We start from the raw sequence: 27,576 nt of genomic DNA on the forward strand, positions 1-27,576 counted from the left end.
GAAGGTTCACCCAATGGGCAGTAAAAGTAATATACCTTCCCTGCCCGTGTTTGCTAGACCACGTGTGTGTGGTCATATGTATCTTGGCACCGACACTGTGTGCCAGAGATACATTCACTTGCCGCTGAACATGGCCATATAGCTCTGGGATGCCCTTCTGTGAGAAATACTTCCTTCCTGGGACCTTCCATTGTGGTGTTCCAATGGCCACAAATTTTCGAAAGGCCTCCGAGTCCACCAGTTTATATGGCAGTAGTTGGCGGGCTATCAGTTCTGACAAGCCAGCCGTCAACCGTTGGGCAAGAGGGTTATCATCATTTTTTTACGCTCGAACATTAGGCCCACGGAAGACTGCCTTTTTGCAGAAAAACGTGAGCTTGGCGTGATGGAAGGTGGAGTGGAGGACAATTGTGAGGAGAGAGGAGAAGGAGAAGTAGAAGACGAGGCTGGACGGTGAGAGCCTGGAGTGTGGCTTTGTGTGTTCCGTTGCTCCCACTGGGCTCGGTGATGGCAGCTCATGTGCCTTCTTAAGGCGGTCATCCCTAGGTGAGTGTTGGGCTTACCGCGACGAATGCGTTGACTGCAAAGATTGCAGATGGCAACACTATTGTCAGCAGCGGACACGTTAAAAAAAGCCCACACTGCGGAGCCATGTGCCAGCGTCCTGGGAGCGCCAGATGTGACCGTACATGGTCGATGACTCGCTTCTGATAAATTAGCAGTCTGCTTTGTCCCTCCTGTGCAATGTAAGTTATTCCTGCTTCTCCTCCCTATCTGCTGGTCCATATCTCCCTCTGAACTCCCCTCCTCTTCCTCTCTTGTGGGCACCCACATGACATCACTAGACACGTCATCATCGACGTCACCTTCCCCACCGCTATAAGTAGAGATCTCGGAGTAGGCAGCAACACCGGGGACCAACCTCCTCCTTGGGCTGATCTGGGTACTGTCGTCAGATTGCTGAGTGGCGGTTGTTGCTACCTCCTCTTCCTGATCCAATGCCAAGAGTGGCTGCGCATCAGAAATGTCTTGATACGGATCGGAAAATAATTCCTGTGACTCAAGCGGAAGGTATGTGGTGGTGGTGGTGTTGTTGGTGGTAGTGTCTTTGGGGGTGCACATAGCAGAGAGTGAAGAAGAGGATGCAGATCGAGAGGGTGAGGAGGGTGCAGAAGAGTAAGGCTGAGTGAGCCACTCAACCAATTCTGGTGCTTCCTTTGACGTAATCGCACGCACCTTCTGCAATTTCCCACTTTGGCTCAAGCCTGTTGCTCCTGCCTTACCCCTACCACCCCTGCAGAAGGGCCTGCCTCTTCCTCTGCCTGTCATTTTTTAAATGACCCTGTGACAAAACTCTCCACAGAAGTGCAGTATGTTTGTGGAAGAACGTATATAACACCCCGCTTCAATCAGTTGTTTTTGGGGGCCACCGGTCTATCACACCAGTTACAATACTTTTTTTTTGGATTGCGTTTGTCACTCTTTGTAGTATCGCTGCAGAACCGCTCAGCAATCACAATGATGCACAGTGGAAATGCACTATACTATGATTTCTATATGTGCAAGTATTTTATACGTGTATTACACAACTATATACTGCACACCAAATAGTACACCTATACCAGTCCTTAAGGATGTTTGTGGAACTAGTAGGTTGTGATTAGCAGACTGTACCTCAGTCCCTATACTGATAAAGGACTGCTGCAGAATAGGGCAGCAGTCAGCAGTAGTGCACCTCAACCCTATATATTGTGGACCTATACCAGTCCTTAAGGATTAGCAGACTGTACCTCACTCAACCCTATATACTCTAGTACGCTATACCTTACCAGTCCTTAGAAGGACCTTTGTGGAACTAGTAGGTTGTGATTAGCAGACTGTACCTCAGTCCCTATACTGATAAAGGACTGCTGCAGAATAGGGCAGCAGTCAGCAGTAGTGCACCTCAACACTATATATTGTGGACCTATACCAGTCCTTAAGGATTAGCAGACTGTACCTCACTCAACCCTATATACTCTAGTACGCTATACCTTACCAGTCCTTAGAAGGGCCTTTGTGGAACTAGTAGGTTGTGATTAGCAGACTGTACCTCACTCAACCCTATATACTGTAGTACACTATACCTTACCAGTCCTTAGAAGGACCTTTGTGGAACTAGTAGGTTGTGATTAGCAGACTGTACCTCAGTCCCTATACTGATAAAGGACTGCTGCAGAATAGGGCAGCGGTCAGCAGTAGTGCACCTCAACCCTATATATTGTGGACCTATACCAGTCCGTAAGGATTAGCAGACTGTACCTCACTCAACCCTATATACTGTAGTACGCTATACCTTACCAGTCCTTAGAAGGACCTTTGTGGAACTAGTAGGTTGTGATTAGCAGACTGTACCTCACTCAAACCTATATACTGTAGTACACTATATCTTACCAGTCCTTAGAAGGACCTTTGTAGAACTAGTAGGTTGTGATTAGCAGACTGTACCTCAGGCCCTATACTCATAAAGGACTACTGCAGCAGAAGGGCAGCAGTCAAGTATAATATTCTTTCTATATTTGGAAGAAAGAATATTATACGTGTACAACCCTATTACTATACTAGTCCTGAAAAGGACCTTTGTGGACCTAATAGTAACAGCTAATGATTAAACTGACTGTCCCTCACTGCTACACACAGCTTAATGTCTGTCCCTATTGTCAAGATATGAAGATATATGTAACACATATCTGTATATAACCCAGAGTTCCCCTTCAATATAAGAATGTATTTCTTTATATAATGTTTTTTAATTCTTCTTGGGTATTCTCAATATTGCAACACATATCTTGTTATTCACTTGTTATTGTTATTGTTATTACTTGTTATTTGCTTCACATGAGATTACTGCCAGTAAAATGATAAAGCATATTATTCCCAGAAATGATGTTCAAATGTTTTTATGGAAAGACCCTGTTTATAACATAACTTCCCAAAAAGTCAGAATGACCTTTAAAGTTGTTATTGTGTTATGGCGAAAATGACCATGTGAAATATGAAATAGATTATCCTGGAATGTATTGTGTATTTTCTATTTTCACTCTTTCCCACACATAGACTGTAATGTTATAATTTTCTTATAAAAACGCTGTTACAAATTGAGTAATTTCATCACTTTCATCACTTTCCCTTTGGAAAGGAAGTGACGTGATCCTCTGTACGGAGATTGATTTTCTGAGTAAATATACATTGAGACGAATGCAACTTCGTAAGATGTCCTTTATTTCAAGGCTGTACATAACATTTGGTGACCCTGACGTTCTTCTTATCTGCATCCCCACCTCCGGCTCTCAACCCGCAACAGGAGGGACAACAAAGAGGCCTCAGGTGAGAAAAAAGTTATTTCTCATTATTATAAAGTACTATCTTTCTGTGCGGTTTTGAGGAGCCGGGTGGGGCTTGTGGAATACAGAAGGTAACATGTTCCTTTTTGATTTCAATGCATTCTGTCTATGTATGATTACTGAGAATAATAATGGTACCAATTATAGCTGATGCATGCAAATGTACGTACTTGTGTTTCTTTTTGCTACCCTCAGAAATGACAATGTATATAGTTGTGTTATTAAGGGATGTGTAAAATGCAGGTGCCACAATTTCTATGAGTGAATAGAAGGTGGTGAATGTTGAATTTTTTGTGTGATTTTTTGAGAAACGTTTGTGGTCCTAAGGCGGATAGGTTTGCCTTCAGCGGACAGCCACAAATGGGTGAATGACCTGCTGTATGTTCTCTGGAATAGGGAGTTGAGAGATACTAGCCTATTACCACTCAGAAAGGAGACGTCCTTCTGAGAGTAGAACGGAGTGAGATATCTCAATATATGTACTGGGCTGCTGGTACACAGCCGTAAGAAGTAAAAAAGTAGAGCTCTCAGTCCCGGAGCTCTAAACTATTGTCATTTCTGAAAGGGGTAACAGGAAAAACATAAAGAAAATGGGAAATTTGCTTGGAAAAAATATTTTACCGGTAATGAATACTTTTGGGTTAACAAAAGAAAAGCGCAAAGAAATTATTAAAAATAGCAAAGAAAACAGGGTTAAGTGTATCAAAGTTGCATCCAAGCGCTCCTATCATCAAGATGATGGTAAGTGGAGAGCCGGATGCTTTAAAGCATCATGTAAAGTGGTGTAAAATTACAAAAAGGGAATACAAAAAGGACCCGTCGAAATGGTGGCCTCCACAAGGTGCATTTGACACCCCAACAATTGATGCGTTATTTAATTTACTTTTCAAAATGTCTGATTGTGGGGGGATTGAATGTTTGGCTGCTTGGGAAGAAGAGTCCCGAAAGAATCTAAAGCCACCCCCTTATAAAATGTGTACTGAAAAAACTGCTCTGCATCTGGAAGATGAAGAGGAGCTTCCCAATGCTTGGGCATCCCCGTATGAGTTTGCAAGAAGGGATTTAGAAGTAGCATCTAGAGCAGCGTCTGCCCCTATAGGTGAAGTTGATCCTGTAGAGGAAAGGGAAGAAGACACGGGAGAACAAAGTGCTCCCTACCCGCCTTTTCAGGTTACCCCTCAGCAGCAGCAAGCTGTTTCCAGCTTCTCACAGGAGGGAAGGAGTCGAAGGCTAGAGGGAGCCCAAGGGACTTCCCAGCGGAGGAGTAGTTTGGGATCTTCATTAGATAGAAGTGAGGGGGTAATATTTGATAAAGATGGACAAATTTGGCAGTACACTCCATCAAGGCCAAATGCTTTAGCAAAATTCACAAAGGTAGATCAATCACATAGCCCCCTAAGACAGATAAATCAAAAGTATAGCCCAGTAACTACAAGGCAAAAGGCAGCAAAACAGAAAACAACTCTGGGGGTACTGCATACTCCAGAAAGAAAAAGAGAAACAAGAGAGTTGCTTAGGTCTCTATTAAAAGAAAAGCCACTAGAGCAGATGCCCCTAAGGGAAGTAGCCCTGCCAGGAGGGGTAGTGGGAGATCAGTATGTAGCTAATATGGCTCAAGTTTATGTCCCATGGAAGCCTAGTGAGATAAGAGAAATTGTGGCAAAACTGCCCAATATGGAAAAATGCCCTAAGAAATGGTATGGGAAAATGATGTGGATGGAAAGTACTCAACAAGCCACATATACAGATATGTGGATCTTGATTGACTGTGTGGTGCCTGAAAAGTATGTGGATGTATGGAACGGATTTGCAAAGAATAAGGGTGCTTGTGAACAATAAAATGTTAGAGAGAAGTAAGTGATGAGTTAGCAAATGGGTTAATCTCTCCCTATCGGTGTGCACGGGACAGCTAGCAAATTGCAGATGTGCTTATGATTTTCTGAAAGGGAGGGGTCAACAGGCTCTGTGTCAGTGAGGGAGCAGTGCGGCAGATGCCTGCTGCTACAGTTTCTGACTCAGCAATAAGAATTTAAGAAGAATTAAAAGAAAGTGTAAAGACATGGTCTGGTTAACAGTTTCATGGGAGGATTGTTATAGGAAGTTAAAGAATGGAGAAAGAAGCCAGCGCTAGAATTAATGAATAGTGGATCAAGTTTAAGATATGTGCGTAATTTTGCCCTGTTTCAATGCTAAGCAGATTGGCACCGTTGTCACACACCACTTTACCAACTGTCAAATTGAGCGGTGTTAGCCACTGATCTGCCTCTGAACCAAAGCTGAAAGGAGTGCCGGGCCAGTGGGGCTCTTGGCTTCCAGGCACAACAGACGCAGCACGGCATGGCAAAGTCTCACCTGGCATGTCGAATAGGTTCTGGGGAGCTTGGGCGGCACAGCGGAAGAGACTCTAGCAGCGGAAAAGGAGGAGTCAGCCGAGGAGGAGAGGGAGGAGGATGGAGTAGGAGGAGGAGGAGAAGAAGAGCCAGGCCTGCATGCAATCCGTGGCGGTAAAACCAAATCTACATGGGTGCCACGGGTTACATGCTTGACGGCCGTCAGAAGGTTCACCCAATGGGCAGTAAAAGTAATATACCTTCCCTGCCCGTGTTTGCTAGACCACGTGTGTGTGGTCATATGTATCTTGGCACCGACACTGTGTGCCAGAGATACATTCACTTGCCGCTGAACATGGCCATATAGCTCTGGGATGCCCTTCTGTGAGAAATACTTCCTTCCTGGGACCTTCCATTGTGGTGTTCCAATGGCCACAAATTTTCGAAAGGCCTCCGAGTCCACCAGTTTATATGGCAGTAGTTGGCGGGCTATCAGTTCTGACAAGCCAGCCGTCAACCGTTGGGCAAGAGGGCTATCATCATTTTTTTACGCTCGAACATTAGGCCCACGGAAGACTGCCTTTTTGCAGAAAAACGTGAGCTTGGCGTGATGGAAGGTGGAGTGGAGGACAATTGTGAGGAGAGAGGAGAAGGAGAAGTAGAAGACGAGGCTGGACGGTGAGAGCCTGGAGTGTGGCTTTGTGTGTTCCGTTGCTCCCACTGGGCTCGGTGATGGCAGCTCATGTGCCTTCTTAAGGCGGTCATCCCTAGGTGAGTGTTGGGCTTACCGCGACGAATGCGTTGACTGCAAAGATTGCAGATGGCAACACTATTGTCAGCAGCGGACACGTTAAAAAAAGCCCACACTGCGGAGCCATGTGCCAGCGTCCTGAGAGCGCCAGATGTGACCGTACATGGTCGATGACTCGCTTCTGATAAATTAGCAGTCTGCTTTGTCCCTCCTGTGCAATGTAAGTTATTCCTGCTTCTCCTCCCTATCTGCTGGTCCATATCTCCCTCTGAACTCCCCTCCTCTTCCTCTCTTGTGGGCACCCACGTGACATCACTAGACACGTCATCATCGACGTCACCTTCCCCACCGCTATAAGTAGAGATCTCGGAGTAGGCAGCAACACCGGGGACCAACCTCCTCCTTGGGCTGATCTGGGTACTGTCGTCAGATTGCTGAGTGGCGGTTGTTGCTACCTCCTCTTCCTGATCCAATGCCAAGAGTGGCTGCGCATCAGAAATGTCTTGATACGGATCGGAAAATAATTCCTGTGACTCAAGCGGAAGGTATGTGGTGGTGGTGGTGTTGTTGGTGGTAGTGTCTTTGGGGGTGCACATAGCAGAGAGTGAAGAAGAGGATGCAGATCGAGAGGGTGAGGAGGGTGCAGAAGAGTAAGGCTGAGTGAGCCACTCAACCAATTCTGGTGCTTCCTTTGACGTAATCGCACGCACCTTCTGCAATTTCCCACTTTGGCTCAAGCCTGTTGCTCCTGCCTTACCCCTACCACCCCTGCAGAAGGGCCTGCCTCTTCCTCTGCCTGTCATTTTTTAAATGACCCTGTGACAAAACTCTCCACAGAAGTGCAGTATGTTTGTGGAAGAACGTATATAACACCCTGCTTCAATCAGTTGTTTTTGGGGGACACCGGTCTATCACACCAGTTACAATACTTTTTTTTTGGATTGCGTATCGCTGCAGAACCGCTCAGCAATCACAATGATGCACAGTGGAAATGCACTATACTATGATTTCTATATGTGCAAGTATTTTATACGTGTATTACACAACTATATACTGCACACCAAATAGTACACCTATACCAGTCCTTAAGGATGTTTGTGGAACTAGTAGGTTGTGATTAGCAGACTGTACCTCAGTCCCTATACTGATAAAGGACTGCTGCAGAATAGGGCAGCAGTCAGCAGTAGTGCACCTCAACCCTATATATTGTGGACCTATACCAGTCCTTAAGGATTAGCAGACTGTACCTCACTCAACCCTATATACTCTAGTACGCTATACCTTACCAGTCCTTAGAAGGACCTTTGTGGAACTAGTAGGTTGTGATTAGCAGACTGTACCTCAGTCCCTATACTGATAAAGGACTGCTGCAGAATAGGGCAGCAGTCAGCAGTAGTGCACCTCAACCCTATATATTGTGGACCTATACCAGTCCTTAAGGATTAGCAGACTGTACCTCACTCAACCCTATATACTCTAGTACGCTATACCTTACCAGTCCTTAGAAGGGCCTTTGTGGAACTAGTAGGTTGTGATTAGCAGACTGTACCTCACTCAACCCTATATACTGTAGTACACTATACCTTACCAGTCCTTAGAAGGACCTTTGTGGAACTAGTAGGTTGTGATTAGCAGACTGTACCTCAGTCCCTATACTGATAAAGGACTGCTGCAGAATAGGGCAGCGGTCAGCAGTAGTGCACCTCAACCCTATATATTGTGGACCTATACCAGTCCGTAAGGATTAGCAGACTGTACCTCACTCAACCCTATATACTGTAGTACGCTATACCTTACCAGTCCTTAGAAGGACCTTTGTGGAACTAGTAGGTTGTGATTAGCAGACTGTACCTCACTCAAACCTATATACTGTAGTACACTATATCTTACCAGTCCTTAGAAGGACCTTTGTGGAACTAGTAGGTTGTGATTAGCAGACTGTACCTCAGGCCCTATACTCATAAAGGACTACTGCAGCAGAAGGGCAGCAGTCAAGTATAATATTCTTTCTATATTTGGAAGAAAGAATATTATACGTGTACAACCCTATTACTATACCAGTCCTGAAAAGGACCTTTGTGGACCTAATAGTAACAGCTAATGATTAAACTGACTGTCCCTCACTGCTACACACAGCTTAATGTCTGTCCCTATTGTCAAGATATGAAGATATATGTAACACATATCTGTATATAACCCAGAGTTCCCCTTCAATATAAGAATGTATTTCTTTATATAATGTTTTTTAATTCTTCTTGGGTATTCTCAATATTGCAACACATATCTTGTTATTCACTTGTTATTGTTATTGTTATTGTTATTACTTGTTATTTGCTTCACATGAGATTACTGCCAGTAAAATGATAAAGCATATTATTCCCAGAAATGATGTTCAAATGTTTTTATGGAAAGACCCTGTTTATAACATAACTTACCAAAAAGTCAGAATGACCTTTAAAGTTGTTATTGTGTTATGGCGAAAATGACCATGTGAAATATGAAATAGATTATCCTGGAATGTATTGTGTATTTTCTATTTTCACTCTTTCCCACACATAGACTGTAATGTTATAATTTTCTTATAAAAACACTGTTACAAATTGAGTAATTTCCTCACTTTCATCACTTTCCCTTTGGAAAGGAAGTGACGTGATCCTCTGTACGGAGATTGATTTTCTGAGTAAATATACATTGAGACGAATGCAACTTCGTAAGATGTCCTTTATTTCAAGGCTGTACATAACACTATTTAAACTGACAAAACACAGGCTGCTGCAACAATAACTTGAATAGCACTGCACTCAAAACTATATCTTGTACTACTACACCATACTAGTCCTGAAAGGGACCTTTGTGGACCTAATAGTAACAGCTAGTGATTAAACTGACTGTCCCTGCTGCACACAGCGTCCTGTCCCTCTCTGCACTGACAAAAGACAGGCTGCTGCAACAATCACTTGCACAGTAGTGCACTAAATCCTATATCCTGTACTACACCTATACCATACCAGTCCTTAAAAGGACTTTTGTGGACCTAATAGCTAGCGATTTGGGTCACTGCATTCTCTCCCTGCTCCCCACAGCAACCTCTCCCTATAGTGACAGTAGAAAGAATGTAAAATGGCCGCCGGATCGGGTCTATTTATAAGTTAGGGGGAATGTCCAAGTGTCCATGTGCTGTAATGTCTCAATTGGCTTTCCTGTACCACATGATGGATGTGTCATCATAGGTCAAAGTTATTTTACACAGTAAACACGTAAGTCCGCCGGGCGAACAGCGGCAATAGTCCGCCGGTCGGTTGGACCGCGAACAGCCGAAATTCACCGCGAACCGACCGACGGGCGAACCGTTCGGTCATCCCTAGTTGAGAAATGACATGCGTCATTTTTGCTCGTAGAACTTCTATAGGTACTACATCAATGTTGATGCTCTGTATGTGGCCAGGCTGTGTAAAAGTCTCACACATGTGGGTACTCGGGAAGAGTAGCAGAATGTATTTTGGGGTGTAATTTGTTGTATGCATATGCTGTGTGTGAGAAATAACCTGATAATATGACAATTTTGTAAAAAAAAAAATTTATAAAAAAAAATCTTCATTTTGCAAAGAATTTTGGGAAAAAATGACAGCTTAAAAAAACTCACCATGCTACTTACTTAATACCCTGGAATGTCTACTTTGTAAAAAGGGGTCATTTGGGGGGTATTTGTACTTTCCTGACTTGTTAGGCTCGGTTCACACAGGGGCGACTCAGGTCTGACTTCAGGTCGTCCCTAGTCGCCTTAAGTCACGCTACATGTAAAAATCAATGTAAGTGAATGAGAGCCGTCTTAATGCACACTACTGAAGTCGCTCCGACTTCAGAAAAGGTTCCTGTACTACTTCAATCCGACTTGTAGGCGACTGGTACCCATTGATTTCAATGGAAGTCGACTCCAAGTCGGATCTCCGTCTATACGGAGGCGACTCTCTCAGAACTATCAGCTCTCAAGAGGGAACTCCACAGCAAATTTATTTTAAAAATTGGCGTGGGTTCCCCCTCTGAGAGCATACCAGGACCTTAGGTCTGGTATGGATTTTAAGAGGAACCCCCTACACTGAAAAAATGGCGTGGGCCCCCCCCCCCCAGATCCATACCAGACCCTTATCTTATATAGGAACATCACCGGATGATGTCCCCGCCCATTATGATGTCACAGTCCCAGCATCCTCTGGGACTGTGACATCATAATGGGTGGGGACATCATCCGGTGATGTCCCTATATAAGTCGCCACACACCGCGTGTCCTGTCATAGTGACCGGAGACAGCGACGAGGCAACATATCCAGAGGAGAAGAGAAGAACAGAAGGCTAGAAGACAGCGGTGACAGGAGACCGGGCCACCGCTTGTAAAAGAGCTAGAATAAGGCACGGTGGCCCGGCAAGAAGAACTGAAGAGGGAGACAAGACCCCCGAAGAGGGGGACAAGACCCCCGAAGTCGGAAGAAGAGGGCGGCGGCTGCGAAGAAGAAAGTCGGGCTCCTCTGCTAGTAAAAGAGCTAGCAGAAGATAGCGGAGGAGTCCGGCGAGAAGACCCCCAAAGACGGAAGAAGACCCCCGGAGCTGTGCAATAAACTATTTTAACCCTGTGTTGTGTTTTTTTTACATTTTTTTCACAGGTGAATGGGTAGGGGTACATTGTACCCCATACTCATTCACATAGGGTGGGGGGCCGGTATCCGGGGGCCCCCTTATTAAAGGGGCTCCCAGATTCCGATAAGCCCCCCGCCTGCAGACCCCGAAACCAATGGCCAGGGTTGTCGGGAAGAGGCCCTTGTCCTCATCAACATGGCCCCCCCTTCCCCAAGGCACCCCCCCATGTTGAAGGCACGCGGCCTGGTACAGCTCAGGAGGGGGGCGCTCGCTCGTCCCCACCCCCTTTCCTGGCCTGCCAGGTAGCGTGTTCAGATAAGGGTCTGGTATGGATCTGGGGGGGACCCCCACACTTTTTTTTCGCCGTAGGGGGTTCCCCTTAAAATCCATACCAGACCTAAGGGTCTGGTATGCTCTCGGAGGGGGAACCCACGCCAATTTTTTTTTTTATAAATTTGGCGTGGAGTTTCCCCTTGAGAGCTCATTCTCTGATTGGCCACGGCAAAAGTCGCCTGGCCTGGGGCGACTTAAAGTCGTGTTGTAAGTCGCCCCAAGTCGTGTCCAAGTCGTGTTCAAGTCATATCCAAGTTGCCTCCAAAAGTCGTGTTGAAAGTCGTGTTGCCCCTGTGTGAATGGACCCTTAGTGTCTCAAGAAATGAGATACACCTGATGTACTGAAGGCCTGATCAGATGTGATCAATTTTCAGTGATTGGCACCATAGCTTGTAGACTCTATAACTTTCAAAAATACCAAATAATATACACTAATGTGGGTTATTTTTACTAAAGATATGTAGCAGTATAAATTTTGGCCAAAATGTATGAAGAAAAGTTAGTAATTAGCAAAAATTTATGACAGAAACAAAGAAAAATAAATTTTTTTCACAAAATTTACGTTTTTTTTTTATTTATAGCACAAAAAATAAAAAACCCACTAGTGATTAAATACCACTAAAAGAAAGTTCTATTTGTGTGGAAAAAAGGACACAAGTTTCATATGGGTACAGTGTTGCATGACTGAGTAATTGTCATTCAAACTGTGAGAGCGCTGAAAGCTGAAAATTGGTCTGGTCAGGAAGTGCACTGTATTGAGGTGGTTAATGGATTATTGCACTTTTTTTCCTGAAGCACTTTATTGAGCACATTAATGAATTTATTTATTTATATACTTATTTGATATTTCACGGTGGTATTTAATGTGTTTTTATTTATATTAATTATATATATTTTTATTATCACGGTTTCTGATTTACCCATTTAAGTTATTCATGTTCACTTACTGTTATATAACACTAGTCATATGAGGTGTATATTAATTGTCTATGATTAAGGGACTGCTGTTATTTGCTTTGATGTGCATAGGAACAATTGCTGGAGATCATATTTTCATTTTATTATAACTGCAAATTATCTTTTAGGGTAAAAATCTGTGGGATAGCGCAGTTATATTTTTTGTTTTATATTTATCCTTGATGTGTATCACATTGTAATAATTGCAGCTTTAAATATTTAGAGTAATTTTGGGTGGTTGTTTTTAGGTAAGCGCAGTATTTTTTCTCGTTTTCAAGATTTTAAACATCCTGCGGATAAGGTGAGAGAAAGGCACATTGGGGAGGCTGGTCTAGAAATGGCTTTGGAAAACGCTTCTATTTATTATGAAAAGTGCAACACACTTCCTGTCTCAGGGTGTCCCCACTCTATGGAGGAGCGAGAACTTTGGACAGCATCATTGTCAATCTAGGGCAGTGATGGCGAACCTTGGCACCCCAGATGTTTTGGAACTATATTTCCTATGTTGCTCAACCACACTGCAGAGTGCATGAGCATCATGGGAAATGTAGTTCCAAAACATCTGGGGTGCCAAGGTTCGCCATCACTGATCTAGGGGGATGGTAGTGTTATATGCACTAGCAGATTTAGATAGACTTGACTAACAAAATTAAAGATGAACCATAGCTAATATTTTTGAAACAGTTACAGGAACAGTTTTTTGTTCCTTTTGGGATAGAGGTTTTACATAAATAAATAATAATTGACCATTGTAAGTACCCCTGTCAGTGTTATGCCCTCAACACACGGTCGGATTTTCCGACGGAAAATGTACGATCGGATCATGTTGTCGGAAAATTCGACCTTGTGTGGGCTTCATTTGACTTTTTCCTTCAGATTTTCTGACGCAAAAAGTTTGAGAGCAGGATCAAAAATTTTCCGACAACAAAATCCAATCGCATAAAAAAAAGAAAATCAATGCAGCCACCACATTTAAGCAATGCTACAAAATTTTTTGGCTTGTGATTTATAACTGCTTTAACCACTTTCTGACCGCCGGCAGTCAAATGACGGCCAGGTGGCGCACCTATTGTGGCGGGAGGCCGTCCCACCGAAGGGGGTGAACAGCCATTGGTTATGGCTGTTTACCACGTGATCGGCGGTGATGAAGTCACGGCCGATCACAGATGGTCACACCCCACTGTGCACGGCGCATGAGCGCGATCGCGAGCGCGCTGCCCGTACACGTTGGTGCGGTGTTTTCCCTGGGAACACTGCTCGTCACCGACGCTGGTAAACAGCCATTGGCTGGCTGTTTACCCACATGATCGGCTGTGATCCTTTCACAGCCGATCACTAAAATGTAAACAAACTGCGGTAACGAGATGTTACCGGGTTCTCCTCCTCACACACCGATCGTGTGTGAGGAGGAGATTGTGGTAACATCTCGTTACCGCCTACAGTGTACACCAATCACACTGATTGCCCCCCCCCCAATAAAGAGGACCTATCACCACCCCTCATAGTACCTGTCAATCACAGTCCATCAGAGTACCTGTCACAGTCCATCAGAGTATTTCAGTACCTGTCACAGCCCATCAGAGTACCCGAGTACCTATCCCCGTTTATCAGAGTACCTGTCCCAGCCCATCAGAGTACTCGAGTACCTGTCATGGCACATCAGAGTACCCGAGTACCTGTCACAGCCCATCAGAGTAACCGAGTACCTGTCACAGTCTATCAGAAGACCCAAGTACCTTTCACAGCCCATCAGAGTACCCGAGTACCTGTCACGGCACATCAGAGTACCCGAGTACCTGTCATGGCCCATCAGAGTACCCGAGTACCTGTCACGGCACATCAGAGTACCCGAGTACCTGTCACGGCCCATCAGAGTACCCGGGTACCTGTCACGGTCCATCAGAGTACCCGAGTACCTGTCACGGTCCATCAGAGTATCCGAGTACCTGTCAAGGTCCATCAGGGTACCCGAGTACCTGTCACGGTCCATCAGCGTACCCGAGTATCTGTCACAGCCCATCAAAGTACCCAGAGTACCTGTCACGGTTCATCCGAGTACCCGGGTACCTGTCACAGTTCATCTGAGTACCTGAGTACCTGTCACAGTTCATCTTAGTACCCGAGTACCTGTCACAGTCCATATGAGTACCTGAGTACCTGTCACCTCCCTTCAGAGTACCCAAATACCAGTCACCAAGCCATCAGCGTACCTGTCACCAGGCCATCAGAGTACCTGAGTACCTGTCACCAGGCCATCAGAGTACCCGAGTACCTGTCACCAGGCCATCAGAGTACCCGAGTACCTGTCACCAGGCCATCAGAGTACCAGAGTACCTATCTCCAGCCCATCAGAGTACCCGAGTATCTATTTGCAGCCCATGTCTCATAGAATATACGGCCGATCACAGACGGTCACACCCCACTGTGCACGGCGCATGAGCGCGATCGCGAGCGCGCTGCCCGTACACGTCGGTGCGGCGTGTTCCCCGGGAACACTGCTCGTCACCGACGCTGGTAAACAGCCATTGGACGGCTGTTTACCCACATGATCGGCTGTGATCCTTTCACAGCCGATCACTAAAATGTAAACAAACTGCGGTAACGAGATGTTACCGGGTTCTCCTCCTCACACACCGATCGTGTGTGAGGAAGAGATTGTGGTAACATCTCGTTACCGCCTACAGTGTACACCAATCACACTGATTGCCCCCCCCAATAAAGAGGACCTATCACCACCCCTCATAGTACCTGTCAATCACAGTCCATCAGAGTACCTGTCACAGCCCATCAGAGTACCCGAGTACCTATCCCAGTCCATCTGAGTACCCGAGTACCTGTCACAGTTCATCTGAGTACCTGTCCCAGCCCATCAGAGTACCCGAGTACCTGTCATGGCACATCAGAGTACCCGAGTACCTGTCACAGCCCATCAGCGTAACCGAGTACCTGTCACAGTCTATCAGAAGACCCAAGTACCTGTCACAGCCCATCAGAGTACCCGAGTATCTGTCACAGCCCATCAGAGTACCCGAGTACCTGTCACGGCACATCAGAGTACCCAAGTACCTGTCACGGTAAACTATTTTATAAGTATATTTTCCTCAAATGATATATGCAGTGTACGTGGTATGTGTTTATGGAATGATTTTATGATATATACATTATTTCTCACATTTCGTCCATGAGATTAAAAAAAGAAATACTTCTTACCACAGTCCAGAGCACTGTGTACATTACAGGCCTCCATTCATACCACTGTCCAGAGCACTATGTACATTACAGGCCTCCTTTCAGACCGCCGTCCAGAGCACTATGTAGCCTCCCAAGTCTGCACAATTCCCCACCAGTCTGCACAATCCCCCCCCAGTCTGCACAATCCCCCCTAGCCCAGTCTGCACAATCCCCCCCGGTCATCACAATCCCCCCAAGTCAGCACAACTCCCCACCCCCCCCCCCCCCCCCCGTCTGCACAATCCTCCCAGTCTGCACAACCCCCCGTCTGCACAATCCTCCCAGTCTGCACAATCCTCCCCAAGTCTGCACAATCACCCCCAGTCTGCACAATCCCCCCCCCCCCCAGTCTGCACAGGGGAAAAATGAAATGAGAAGGGAAGCAAAGAGGTCTGGGGAGAGAGGGGAGTTGTTCATGGAGGGTAGGGAAGAGCTTCGAGTTTGAGTCGAACTTGTGTTCGACTTGAACATTGCCTGTGCGCCTGTTCGGCGAACAGTGAACAATTTGGGGTGTTTTCGAAAAGCAGCAGAACACCCTGTACAAGTCTATGGGAGAAATCTAAAGTGCTAATTTTAAAGGGTAATATGCAAGTTATTGTCCTAAATAGTGTTTGGGGACCTGGGTCCTGCCCCAGGGGACATGTAGCAATGCAAAAAAAAGTGTAATATTCTTTTAAATTTCATACCTGGGGGGTGTCTATAGTACGCATGTTTCCCGTGCTTAGAACTGTACCTGCACAAAGTGCAATTTCTGCAGGAAAAAGGTCATTTAAAATCACTCGCGGCTCCCCGTAATACAGAGAACAGTCATTGATTTTAAAAAAGCGTGGGGTTACCCCAAATTCAATTACCAGGCCCTTCAGGTCTGGTATGGATTTTAAGGGGAACACCACGCCAAATTTAAAAAAAAATGGCGTGGAGTTCCCCCTAAAAATCCATACCAGACCCTTTATCCGGGCACGCAATCTGGCAGGCCGCAGGAAAAGAGGGGGGACGAGAGAGCACCTTCCCCTCAACCGTACTAGGCCACATGCCCTCAACATTGGGAGGATGCTTCTTTGGGGATCTGTGACCCCTCAAAGCACCTTGTCTCCATGTTGATGAGGACAAGGGCCTCATCCCCACAACCCTGGCTGGTGGTTGTGGGGGTCTGCGGGCGGGGGGCTTATCAGAATCTGGAAGCCCCCTTTAACAAGGGGACCCCCAGATCCCGCCCCCCCCTGTTTGAAATGGTAAGGGGGTACCCCTACCATTTCACAAAGAAAGTGTAAAAGAATGTTAAAAAAGACACACACCGTTGAAAAAGTCCTTTATTAAAAATATTTTTTTTTTTAAAGATTCCAGCGGTGGTAATCCACTCTTGCTATCCAGCGAAGGATGATCATCTCTCCAGGGTCCAGCGATGGCTGATCTGATCCAGCGACGGGGGATCTCTCCCTCCAGCGCCGCAAATCCATCCATCGTCTGTCTCCACCAGAGGAGACACTGCGGGGATCCCAGCAGCCTGACATTTCTTATATGAGGAGGGCGGGGCCACCCGTCACCTGACCCTGCCCCCCTCTGACCTGCGTTACATCAGAGGGGGGTGGGGTCACCCACACTTCATTGGGGAAGCCAGGCCTCCCCACTTGTTTCACTTTAAGCATTATTAAAATCACTGCTCCCAAAAAAATGGCAGTTTTTAAAACTTTTTTTGCCTTGATCCATGTCCCCTGGGGCAGGGCCCAGGTCCCCAAACACTTTTTAGGACAATAACTTGCATATTAGCCTTTAAAATTATCACTTTAGATTTTGAACGTTTGAGTCCCATAGACTCTAATAGGGTTCTAAAGTTCACACGAAGCTTAGGTCTCTACGCAGGTTCTGGTGCGAACCGAACCGGGGGGTGATCGGCTCATCCTTAATGGAGAGGATGGCTCATTTACCAATTATGCATCCCCTCTCAGGCAGGTTTTCACAAGTAGGCTGAGCACAGTGCATGCATTGCTTGCAGGAGGCTGGAGTGTGGGCGGGGTTGGGCGGAAACCAATTTGAGGCGGATTGTCTGATTGGACAGGTGGCGGAGTGAGGAAGGAGCCAGGAAGTGCTGATGGGATGGGCAACAGGTGATACAGCCCGACTCCTGGAGCTAAGCAGTGAAAATAGTGCCATGGCTGCTGCCACGCTAATCCGGGGACACAACCAGGGACATATTCCATCTGGGGAGAGCATCCCCAATCCGGGGAATGTCCCCGGAAAACGGGGATGTCTGGTCAGCCTACTCCTGGAGAGATAGTAAAATAGTCTGGTATGCTTGAGGCCTAAAATGCACTGTGACATTTGTAAAAGTATGGTTTAACAGGTTCCCGCACACCATATGGCTGTGTCATCTGGTGATCATATGCTTAAGCCCTTGTACACACGGTCGGATATTCCGATGGACAATGTCCGATAGGACCGTGTTGTCGGATAATCCGTGGGCTCCATCGGACTGTTTCCGTCTGAGTATCCGACGGACCAAGTTTTCCAGCTGGGCTATAAAATTTTCCGACAACATGATCCGATCGGACTTTGTCCGATTGTGTGTAGTGAATTCTGATCGGACAAAGTGCCACGCATGCTCAGATCAAATTCCTAAACCAAAGCTATTGGCTACTAGCCTGAACGTTGTCCCATCGTAACGTAATTACGTCATCCCGTTCTGAACGATCGGATTTTCCGACAACTTTGTCCGACCGTGTGTATGCAACAGTTTTGGACAAAATCCGTCAGACAAAATCCGTCAGACAAAATCCTTCAGACAAAATCCAACGGATTTGGTTGTCAGAATGTCCGACCGTGTGTACAAGGGCTAAGAGTTGAAGCATTCCTGTTTTCTATATGTATTATCAATAGTACTATGTTTGCATTCTTTAAATGGGAATTCCTAGCTTTTTGGTCTCTATTGTGAGCCCCTTTTTATCTCTCCGGGTATCTAATCTGGATGTTATTCACTGAGAAACCACTCTTGGGGAGAGATTTACTAAAACTGATCCACACAGAATCTGGTGCACCTGTGCCTAATAATCAATCAGCTTCTAAAGCTGGCCATACACCTATAGATTATCTGCAGATTTTCTATGGTTAGATGGAAAAAGTGGGAGATTCCTCCATCCACACAGTTTAGCTAACATGGAGAAATCTGTTGCACTTTTTCCATCTAACCATAGAAAATCTGCAGATAATCTATAGGTGTATGGCCAGCTTTACTTCAACTTGTTGAATTAACCCTGGTTCACGCGTATGCACTTTGTAGTACATTTTGTGTTTTGCAGAAATGCACTACAGTCCATTTAACATGGTTTCCTATGGACCTAGTGCACATCTGTGCATTTTGAGCAGGTGTGCTTTTTTGGAAAGGGTCCGAGATTTTTTTCCAGCAGCACATTGCGTTTTGCGTGTAATAAACTTGAATGTTTTTTTTGGGGGGGGGGGGGGGGGGGTAATAGGAAAGTATGACAATTCTGTTAATGGAGTGCAACTTTACACTCTCTGGCACTCAACTAGCATCATAGTTGCATCAAAGTAGTGCAGGAACCTATATGTGTCCAAAGTTAGGGTTAGGCTGAGGGCTAGGGTTAAATTCTAGGGTTAGGGATAACGGCTAGGGTTAGAGTTAATGACAAGGGTTAGGGTTAAATGTTAGGGTTAAAGGCTAGTGTTAGGGTTAAGGGCTAGGGTTAAATGTTAAAGGGGTTGTAAAGTAAAAATTTTAATTTTTTTAAAATAACAAACATGTCATACTTACCTCCACTGTGCAGCTCGTTTTGCACAGAGTGGCCCCGAACCTGCTCTTCTGGGGTCCCTCGGCGGCTGTCTCAGCTTCCTCCCGCAGGTGCTTCTCACGTTAATGCGAGCTCCCTCGCATTGGTGAGAAGCACTGCGGGCGCGCTCCCGTGATACAGCCGGCGGCTATAGCCGCTCACTGTATCACAAGGCCCCGCCCCCCGGCGCGCTGCGTCATTGGATGTGATTGACAGCAGCGCGAGCCAATGGCTGCGCTGCTTTCAATCCATCCACTCCAGCCAATCAGCGGCCAGGCTGAGCGGCGAAGAGGACGGCGGGGGCGAGCGCGGGATTTTCGAGGGGTCAGGTAAGTAAAACGGGGGGACTGGGGGCGCCGGCAGTGTGAGATGTTTTTTCACCTTAATGCATAGAATGCATTAAGGTGAAAAAACATTTACCTTTACAACCCCTTTAAGGTTAGGGTTGGGGGTTAGAGTAATGCCGCATACACACAATCGGAATTTCCGCCTACAAATGTTCGATGTGAGCTTGTTTCTCTGAAATTCTGACCATGTGTAGGCTCCATTGGACATTTGCTGTCAGAATTTCCCACAACCAATATTTGAGAGCTGGATCTCAAATTTTCTGACAACAAAATCTGTTGTCGTAAATTCTGAGCGTGTGTAGACAATTCTGATGCACAAAATTCCACACATGCTCTGAATCAAGTATGAGACGGAAGAGCTCGGTCTGGTAAAACTAGTGTTCGTAATGGAGATAGCACATTCGCAATGCTGTAAGTTTTTAAATCTTTTAATGCAGCACATTTTCTTCTTCTTTATAATGCTAGAATAATGAAGTTGTTTTGCTGCTGATATTCACACAGAGTTCTGACAAACTGATGTCTTTATTATTTCTCGTGATCTCCTGAATAATATTTTTTTTTTTTTTTCCCAGATCTCCAGAATAATGTTTATATATTTTTTTCATAGTGATCTACTTTTTTTTTTTTTTATCATGATCTCCTGATTTATTTTTTATTTTTTCTAGTGACCTCCAAAAAAATTTTTTTCATTTTGTGAGTCAAGTTTCCACAACACCATTATTATCTTGTAGTTTTTACTTCAAGGAGATTGGTTGATTTTGGTGTCCCTTATTAATTTAACATTGTATTTTTGAAATGTACCTACCTACTCACAAAAAAACTGTCCTTTTTGAAGTAAAACACATAGCCAAGTATTTGTGAAAAAATTAGACATTTATTAGGGGTTAGAATAAAATAAAGAGGAAGGCAACGCTGGATAAACTGGTGAAATTGACAAAGCCTTTGTACCCCAGGGCAGACATCAATTATTTGACAGGCAAAATTGGTAGCCTGAGGAGTCCATTTAATAAGGAGCAGAATCTGGTCCAGGACTCAAAGAGATCGGGAGCAGCAGCAGATGACATACCGTATTTATAGGAGTATAACAAGCACTTTTTTCCCCTTAAATTCAGGGGAAAATCATGGGTGCGTGTTATATGCCGATCCCCGCCGATCTCCCACTGATTATAAGGAAACGAGCGAGCGGAGCCGAGATACACAAAGCCGAAGTGCACTCGGCTTTACTCGGCTCCTCTGGCAGTCCCCTCTACCTCCACTGATTGCGAGAGGAGCGAGCGCCGCTGACATACAGAAAGCTGAATGTACTTTGGCTAGTCTCGGCTCCTCTCGCAGTCCCACCCCTGACTGTGAGCAGAGCCGAGTCTAACTGAAGTACACTCGGCTTTCTGTATGTCAGTGGCGCTCGCTCCTCTCGCAATCAGTGGAGGTGTGCGGGACTGCGAGAGGAGCCGAGTAAAGCCGAAGTACCCTCGGCTTTCTGTATCCTGGCTCCGCTCGCTCCTCTCTGCTGTCCGCTCACAGTGAGCGGAAATCGGTGCAAAATTTAAAACAGGGAAATGCTGCAAAGAGACTGACAAGGCTGCAAAGGCACTGGGCAAGGCTGAAAAGGTACTGGGCAGGGCTACAGATGGACACTGGGCAAGGCTACAATGATGGACAAGGCTGCAGATGGACACTGGGATAGGCTACAATGATGGAGAAGGCTGCAGATGGACACTGACAAGGCTGCATTGATGGGAATTTTAATGTAAGTTTTTTTCCTTAAAATTTCCTCCTAAACTTTGGGTGCGTGTTATACACCGATAAATATGGTATATGTCCTGAGGCTCTGGTCTTACAACAGCCTGTGTCTTTTGTCAGACCAGACTGAACCCAGGCCATCACTCTCTTGTCTTCCTTCCACGCTTGCTTCCGGATTGTGGCTCTGGTGTTGGAGTTGTGGCAGGGGGTGGAGGAGCAGGAGGATGGTTTGCCCCTCAAACCCTTATTTAGGGCCTGATAAATCACTTCCTCACAAATGAGGCATTGGCCCACCTTCATTTCCTGCATTTTGCTGGCAGCCCTGCAGGCATAGACCTCTTGAATATTGGGGGGGGTTCTGAGGGCCGCAGTAGCCTCCTGAATCAAAGAAAGCGCTGACTTCTCTATGTTCCTCCCCTTCCTGGTCCTTTTTGTTGGAAGGTCAGAGGGGATGTCAGACTTACGTACCTGACAGGTGAGCCCGAGATAGCAGAGGAAGGTCTCCCTTACGGGTCTGGTTCGCGTTCCCTGGTAGAATGGACAGGAGGCACAGGAGCACAGACGGGTATGAGAGCCTGGCGGGTTGGATGCAGGAGAAGAGGTCCAATGGCCTGGTGCAGATGGGTAGGTAGTCTCCAGACAGCTGGATGCAGGCAGCAGATGCAGAGCGGGAGTAGGTAAGGCAGGTCCGGTCACAGGCACGGTTGGCAGCTGGCGGGTGGTGCAGTACAAAGGATAAGGCAAGTTCAAAGTCCGGGTCACAAGCAGGGTTGGCAACAGGCGGGGCAGCACAGTACAGAGGAGCAGGCAGATTCGGGGTCACAGACAGGCCGAGGTCAAGTGCAGGCAGCAGACAGGACGATCCAAGGGGCAAGCCGGGTAAACAGGAGGTCAGGAATTCCAAGCAAAGTCACCGGTACTAAGGTACTGGGAGCTGCAGATCGGACAGCACCGAGCACACTGCGGGGGACACCTAAGTAGGCCGTTTGGCGCCAAGCGCCATGCGCGCCGACGTGCACCGGCACCCAGCGGACACCGGCGCACTTGAGAGCACTCAGTGGCATGTCCGTTACGGGCATTTCTCTGACAGTGCCCCCTCCTCACGGGCAGCCTCCGGATGCCCACCCGGGCCAATCTATCCATGTGGTTACTCTTAAAGGCACTGAGAAGGTCTTCCGCCTTTAAATAGCTTTCTGGTTCCCAGGAGTTATCTTCCGGTCCGTACCCCCTCCACTTGATTAAATACTGGACTTGGTTACCCCTCTTCCTACAGTCCAGTATTGCTTCCACTTCAAATTCCTCTTCATTGTTGATGATTAGGGATTTAGGTGGGCCCATATTCAGGCCGGTGAAAGGATTAGGGGTAAAGGGTTTCAACAGTGATACGTGAAAGACTGGATGAATATTCAGCGAACCGCGTAAGTCCAGCTCATAAGTTACATCATTAATTTTCCTCCTGACCGCAAAGGGGCCCAAAAACTTAGGACCCAGTTTTCCTGAGGGGCAAGCCATCTTTAGATTAGCCGTAGAGAGCCAAACTTGATTGCCCGATACAAGGACGAGTTCTCCACGCTTCTTCCTATCAAACATCCTCTTGTTGTATTCCTGAGTTTTGGCCATAGTCTCTTGCAGCAATTTGTTGTTGGTCAGGAAAAAGTCCATTGTTTCGGACACTGCAGGAATGGCACACTCAGGTACCGAACCAGGCAGGAAGGATGGATGGTAACCATAGTTTGCGAAGAAAGGCGTCTGTTTGATAGCAGAATGTAGGGATGAGCCAAACGCCCCCCCCCCCCCCCGGTTCGGTTAGCACCAGAACTTTTGAACGGACCGCAAATTCGTACGAACTTTAGAACCCCATTGAAGTCTATGGGACTCGAACGTTTGAAATAAAAAGTGCTAATTTTAATGGCTAATATGCAAGATATTGTCCTAAAAAGGGTTTGGGGACCTGTCTCCTGCCCCAGGGGACATGGGTCAATGCCTAAAATGTTTTTAAAAACGGCAGTTTTTTCAGGAGCACTGATTTCAACTACTTCCCACCTGGCCAATGTACATATACGGCCGGGTGGGCAGAAGGAGGTGGCTCCCACCCGGCCGTATATGTACATTGGCCAGGTGTGAGCCTCCTCCTTCTGCCTGGACGTTCAGGAACGTCCTTCAGAAGGAGGGGGATCGCGCGCGCAAGTGCCAGCGCAGCGGCACGATCCCGATGCGCTCATGTCACCCGGACACGGCGCGTCTCGGATCGGCAGGAGGGCTCTGTGATTGGCCCTCCTGATCACATGACAGCCGTGTCTAATCACAGCTGTCATGTGATCTAAACAAACAGCCGGTTGCTAGGCAATCAGCTCTTCTCTCCTCACACGGAAGTCATTGCTGAGGAGAGGAGAGCAGATCACTGCAACCGGCTTTTTAAAGTGTAGCTCCAGTCAAAAAATCTATTTTTAAGCTTTTTGGAAAACATAGGGAAGAGTCACCCCTGTATAATTTGTTTTGCCGTCCATCTTTTTTCATCTCACTTCCTGTTGTCTCCTTCCGTTTGCAAATAGGAGACATTTGTAAGTTGGATGTTTGAAAGTAGGGGCCTGCACCATATGCTCTGCAGAAATGGCGGAACAAGGTGTTGATGTTACCACAACATTGTAAGCCCTCAAAGTGACTCTTGGTGGGCGCTGGAGCGCCCTGCTGTGAACGATTATATCAAGAATTGTAATAACATGCCATTGTAGGAACAGTGGTAGAAGGGTCCGGATGTGAGACAGGAAGGACGTGTGGTGCTGGAGCTCCTGAAATCCTAAACAGAATCCTCTGTCATCCTCTCTGCTAAAAGACCCAGAGTTGCTGGCAATCCTTCCCTCACACCCCAGGACATCTTAGGGACAGGCCGGGCCTATTATTGCGGAGCTCTGGTTTTTTTTTGAGGCCCCGTTCTGATTGAGGCCTGGTGGGCCTGTTGAGCCTGGCCGCCATCTTTGAGGCCTGTGAAGCCTCCAGGACGGCCGCGGGGGAGTACAGCGCCTGCGGAGCGGCTGCATGAGCGGGCTGATCGGGGGAGACACCCGTGGAGGACACACCGGAGGCTCCACACAACAGCCATCACCATCATCACCACCACCGCGCCAGGAATACGCCACCGCATTTTCCTGGGGACAGTGTGGCTTGCGGAGGCCTAAATCTCTGATGTGAGGGGAGATGAGTCCTTACCCAGGGGGCAGTTGATGGTTGCCTCGGGGCGGTGGCTGGGGTGAGTGTGGAGGAACTATGCAGTAATTTGCTATCCCTGTTTGCCTCCCTGCGCTGTACCTGGTTGGATACTCTTAAAATGGAATACCCCACTCATCTTATACATTGCCAGTTACTATTTTTCTGCAAGCCTTTTGGCAGCCCCTGGCCTTTGGAAACATTAGAGCTGGGATTGCAGTCATCCTAACTGATAACCTTGTCATCCTGTGACTGAGAACTTTTAAAGGGATAACTTTTCTACCTACCTGCCTGCATACTACCTTACGCACGGTCAGAGTGCCTCTTTAATCCCTAATGCCCTCCAAAGGCAAGTCTGCGGCTAAGAAGGCATTACCACAGCCTGTACAGTGTCCTACTGACTTTTTGAATCAATTTAAGGCACTGATGGCAGACATTGAACAGGCGGCACCACAGGAGGCTGTTACGCCAGTGCAGTCATCATCTCAAGCAAATGGTACCAATGTTATCCTTGCGGCAATTGAGCAAAGTAGGACCTCATTATTGGTCTGCATAGATCATCTGGCGGAGGAATGCAATCTCATAAGAGCAAACTTGGACAAATTTAGGGGCAGACTTTCTGAAACCGAAACGCGCATCTTAGCGGCAGAGGACACTAATCACCGCCATGATGAAGCCAACCACACTCTACAGCGTACCTTTAAAAATCTGATGGCTAAATCAGATGACGCAGAAAATCACCTACAGAGGAACAATGTCAGGGTCCTGGGCCTTCCGGACGGGGCGGAGGGGGAGCAACCGGCTGAATTTGCGGAGGGCTTCTTTAAGACACTCCTTCACCTGACTAAGGTCACCACAACTTATGTGGTGGAGAGGGCTCACAGGGTCCCAACTAGTTGGGGCCCTCCCGGGGCCCCACCCAGGCCTTTCCTCGTACGGTTCCTGAATTATAGGGACCGGGACCGTATCCTACGTGAGGCTCGCAAACATCAGACCCTGCCCTTCGAGAATACGGTGGTGCATCTTTACCCTGATTTTTCAGCAGACCTGCAAAGACGACGCAAGACCTTTACAGACATCAGAAGACGGCTGCGAGAAAGAGATCTGAAGTACTCCATGCTTTATCCTTGTCAGCTGCGGGTGCAACACGGGGGTTCGGTGAAGTTCTTTGATTCTCCTGCTGAAGCAGACGCCTGGCTGCGTTCACTATGATGGGCAGTGGCGGAATTATAGGGGTCGCTGAGATCACCAAGGTGACCGGGCCCCATGCTACAGGGGGCCCTTGAGGGCCCCCCTGTATATCTGAAGGAGCGGGTGGCCGAGACCGAGCTCCTCGAAGTGTAATCGGCACTGTGCGGAGAGCTCAGAGTCATCACACTGCTTATAACTAAAGTGAAAGCAGTGTGTGCTCTTTGTCTCCCCCTACAGTGCAGTACCCGGCAGGAAGAGGTAAGATAAAGCACTGCCGTTTTTGAAAAGACTTTATGTGTGTGTGTGGCACAGTTGTAGCATTTGAGGGCACAGTGGCAGCGTTAAATGGGCACAGTGGCATCGTTTGGCACAGTGGCAGCATTTGATGGCACAGTGGCAGCGTTAAATGGGCACAGTAACTGCAATTGATGGCACAGTGGCAGTGTTTGATGGCACAGTGACAACTTTTGATGGCACGGTGGCAGCAATTGATGGCACAGTGGCAGCGTTAAATGGGCACAGGGGCAGCGTTTGGCCTACCCCATATGTGTACAATCAGAACTGTTTTTTTTTCTTGCTTGTTCATAGTACCAGCAAAAAAATGCTATTCCTCTGAAAAGCGATCTGTGCTCAGATCGCTTTTCAGAGGCATTTGACAGCTGGTAAAGGGGCAATATGTTGCCTCCTGACCACCTGTTTTAATCCCTTAATGTGATTGTAAAGGTTTGCTTTTTTTTTTTTTTAAATAACAAACATGTTATACTTACCTTCACTGTGCAGCTCGTTTTGCACAGAGTGGCCCCGAACCTGCTCTTCTGGGGTCCCTCGGTGGCTCTCGTGGCTCCTCCTCTTATCAGACAACAGACAACCCCCTAGGAGAAGGACTCTCCCGGGGGGGGGTACCTTGCAGGCGCCCCGGAGCCCACGTCATTGGATTCGATTAACAGCTGCAGGAGCCAAGGGCTGAGCTGCTATCAATCTAACCAATCAGGAGCCGTGAACCCCGGGCAAAGGAAGAGCGCATCTCCACCTGGTAAAGTTCCAGGGCTCAGGTAAGTAAAACGGGGGGGGGGGGGGGGGCTGGGGTTCCAGTGACTGCCAGGTGTTTTTTCACCTTAATGCATAGGATGGATTAAGGTGAAAAAACACGAGGGTTTACAACCCCTTAAATGCATCATCACTATGCTGCAACTGCATGCAATGCACACAGTTGCAGGGTGGTTGCTGTGCAGCCCAATTCACCTAGGGATGTACTTAAAGGGTGCCCTGACTGGAAAAAGATTGAGAAACACCGACATAGAGGAACCCATCTCTCCATTTTCCTCCTGCAGACGCTGAATGCCTGTGGGAGGGAGAGGTGGAGAAGCAAGAGGGAAATGGAGAAATTGGTTCCTTTACATGCAGCCACCCACTTGCAACCGGGCTCTGTTGTTCCGCCGCCAAACTCGGAGTAAAGGGCCCTATCAGGGGGGCCCTTCATGGTTTCTTGCATCGGGGCCCTGAAGGTTCTAGTTACGCCACTGATGATAGGCGAGACATGGCATACCTGGCTGCTCCAGGGCGGGTTTGCAGTCATTCTTCTCTCCTTTTTGTCCTCCTCTTTGGCTGCTTGCCAGAGTTCGGCTGTTATAGTTCCTGCGGGCTGAGTTTTCCCATTCTGCCGCTACTGAGTTTCACCTGCTGATGGAGCCTGAT

This window comes from Lithobates pipiens, unplaced genomic scaffold, assembly GCF_037356315.1.
Source record: "Lithobates pipiens isolate NorthernLeopardFrog02 unplaced genomic scaffold, aLitPip1_a1.2 Scaffold_22, whole genome shotgun sequence".
Lineage (NCBI taxonomy): Eukaryota > Metazoa > Chordata > Amphibia > Anura > Ranidae > Lithobates > Lithobates pipiens.